This window comes from Neoarius graeffei, chromosome 1 (genome assembly GCF_027579695.1).
Source record: "Neoarius graeffei isolate fNeoGra1 chromosome 1, fNeoGra1.pri, whole genome shotgun sequence".
Lineage (NCBI taxonomy): Eukaryota > Metazoa > Chordata > Actinopteri > Siluriformes > Ariidae > Neoarius > Neoarius graeffei.
This window is the reverse complement of record NC_083569.1, coordinates 130068880-130072532: the sequence shown is the minus strand read 5'-3', so window position 1 is coordinate 130072532 and position 3653 is coordinate 130068880.

The window sequence follows — 3653 nt, the reverse complement described above, 5'->3', positions numbered from 1 at the left end:
TGCTGCGCAGTAGTGTTTTTTGTGCTGTTGCTTCATCTGGTGTTTAAATAGTACAGGATGAGATAAAGGAAAAAAAAATAAGGTTGATTTCCTGATCACTCCAAACAGGTTAACGCATGATGACAGGATGTGTTAAGTTAGCTCAACAAGAACAGGGTTCACTTGACCTGAGAATGTGATTACTGTAGGTACCATACATCCACAGATAGGGGGTGCACCTTTTTATGGCGTATTCACACCTACGTTGTTTGGTCCGGACCAAACGAACCAAATTTCCCTTGGTCCGGACCTTTTGGGTTGGTCTGAATACAAACCACCGAACTCTGGTCCGGACCAAACAAGCGGACCGAGACCGAGCTGCAAGGTTGGACTTGGTCCGTACCAAAGGAACCCTGGTGCGGACCTTTTGGAGGTGTGAAAGCAGACCGGCCCTAATCCGACAGTTTTGCTTTTTTGTACCTCGGGAGCTTCCGTCATTTGTCGAGCATTATGGGAAACAGAGTCTTGACACTCCACCGCAAAGTGCAAACACTGTTTCAGTTGTCAAGGGAACCTTACAACAGTCGTTCAGTCATTCAGACCAGTGGTAGGCTAGACTACAGAGTACAAAAAATGAGTAGGGGGCAAACGTGGGCCGAGGAAGAAACGCGTACCCTTGTGGATATATGGGCAGATGTCCACATATCTGAGCTTTTGGAGAGAACACACAAAAATGCCGACGTGTTTGCTGTATTCAGTGAGAAAATGAAGGAGAAGGGGTTCACGCACTCCCCAGAACAATGTCGGCTAAAAGTGAAGAAACTCCGTCAGACCTACATTAAAATCAGGGACATTCTTTCAAAAAGTGGCGGTACTAGCGACGCAAAAAAGAAATTCATCCATTGCGTGAAGAGCCAGAACTGTCACAACATGACGTGCGCTCATCAGCGCTATCCTCCATAGCCGCCTTGCCCTTTGTCGTCGTCGTTGATAAATTACTTGTACAACAGCATAGTAATCGCACAATTGTGAAAACAGTAAAAACTGGAAAAAACATATAGCTTTGATGACATTAAAAAGAATAACAGCACGGAAAACCTCCATGACTACTTTTGAACTTGACGCTTTGTGCGCGTGTCGTCTCTGACCAATAGCTGAACGGCCTCAGGGCGCGTGGCTTTGTTGACAGATTTTGGTCCGCTTACTAAAATGTACAGTGTGAAAGCGAACCGCACCAAAATGAAAAAATAAAAACATTTGGTTCGGACCAAAGCAAGTGAACTATCGAACTATCCCGGTCTGAATACACCCTTATTAAAGTACTTTTCCAGCAGCTGTGAACCATTAGAAGGACTTTACCAGCTTTTGTTCTCTCCCTGTCTTTTGGTCCAACGAACAACCGGGATCAACTATAAAAGAGCTCAGCTCTCTGACTGATGGCCGTGTGTGATCATGCTGAAAAGAGGAGCCTACTTTTCTCTCAGTTGAGATCTGAATGAGCGAAACGCTCACCTCTCCCAATGCTGTAACGTCAACTATCATGCAAGTTTTGTCTTTCTTTGTGCTGTGCAAGTTTAACTTTTAACAGTAAGCAAAAGGGCTGCTTTCAACTTCATTGGATGTCTGGACCTCCATGAGTCATGAAGCCAACTGAACTTCATCAGGAAGTGAATCCATGGACAGAACAACCTGCAAAATGAAGATAAACTAAAAGATGGGGTTCAAAGTTCTACTGTTTTGAGCAATTTGTAGTTGCGAATCAGCATTCTTTTAAACAAAGGAAATTGTGCACTGCCACAAACCTATTTACTCCTCTGTTTTATCCAAAAGTCCAGTGAGGTCAGTAATCCCTGTACGAAGTGTGTTACAATGTACACACTTTTACACAATGTTAAAAGTGAGGTTAGTGTGGTATTTACATGCCATTTAGCAGACGCTCAGACCGATGTACAAGTACAAAAGTCAGGTATACAAAGTGCTGAAATTCTAGATGAAAATCTTTGAGTGCCAACTGAACAAGTGACAACAATACCTCATGTAATATTCTGTTGAAGTACCAATACTCAAACAACCAAGGAAACAAACCAACTGTATAAAGTACAACAAAATGGCACACTCAAAACGACTAACCCCAGGCTAGACAGTACACAGTCTGGGTTGGTAGACCAAAACACAGTTACACAGTGGGTAGGGAAGAAGGGGAGAGGTGCAATCTGAAGAGGTGAATCTTCAATCTGTTCTTGAAGGTGGTCAGGGAGTCAGCAGTTCTGACCTCAGTGGGAAGGTTGTTCCACCAACGGAGAACCAGGACAGACAGCAGTCTTGAGTGGGCTGAGCAGGAGCGGGGAAGAGGGGCCAGGCGGCCAGTAGAAGTGGCACGTAGGGATCTGGCTGGTGTGTAGGGGTGGAACAGGCTCTGGAGGTATGCTGGACCTAACCCCTTGAGAGCCTGATAAGCTAGCACCAATGTCTTAAATTTGATACAAGCTGCGATAGGTAGCCAGTGCAGGTCAGCAAGCAGAGGGCTGACATGGGAAGAACAAGGGAGGTTGTAAACCAGATGAGCTGCAGGGGTCTGATGGCAGAAGCTGGAAGGCCAACAAGGAGAGAGTTGCAGTAGTCTAAGCAGGAGAGGGTTAGTGCTTGGACCAGGAGCTGAGTGAAGTAGGTGGTAAGAAAAGGGTGGATTCTTCAGATGTTGCAGAGGAAGAATCTACACATCCAGGCCACTGCAGCGATGTTCGCTGAAGAGTTTGTCATCGAGAATGACCCCAAGGTTCTTTGCACTGGGTGAAGATGATCTAGAAATGTCCCCCAGGATGATGATAATATCCAGAGATGGAGAGGATGGAGCAGGAATGTAGATTACCTCCATCTTGCCCGGGTTGAGCTTCAGTTGTTAGTTGTCCATCCAGCTCTGGATGTCACGCAGGTAAGCAGAGATGCGAGTGGAGATCTGTGTGTTAGAAATAGGAAAAGAGAGAAACAGTTGGGTGTCCTCGGCATATCAGTGGTAGGATAGACCATGAGGAGAGATAATCGAGCCAAGAGACTGAGTGTAGAGGGAGAAGAGAAACAAACCAAGGACTGAACCTTGAGGGACACCAGTGGTAAGTGGGCGTGGTTCTGATACAGTATCAGACCAGATAACCTGGAAGGAGTGATCGGAGACTTAGGACTTGAACCAGTCTATGGCTGTCCCACAGATCCCTAGAGCTGATAAGGATGACAGGAGGATGGGGTGATCAACAGTGTCAAATGCAGCAGAAAGATCAAGGAGAATCAGGACTGAGGAAAGGAAGGCAGCATGTGCTGCATGAAGTGCCTCACTGACAGAGAGAAGTGTAGTCTCAGTTGAGTGTCCGGCTTGGAAGCTGGACTGGTGAGGATCCAGGAGGTTGTTACATGAGAGAGAAGAGGAGAGTTCGTTAGCGACAGCATGTTCATGTTCAAGGAGTTGTGGATGGCTATGATCTTTTCCTCAAAAAAAGGTTGCGAAGTCCTCTGCAATGATGGAGGACTAAGGTGTTGCTGGTGGAGAGTTCAGAAAACAGAAAACAACTGACAAGGGTTGGAGATGAAGGTATGAATTTTGGAGAAATAAAACTTGATCTTGGTCAATCTGAGTGAGGCTGTGAACTCAGCAAGGAGGGACTGGTAGCAGGACAGGTTGG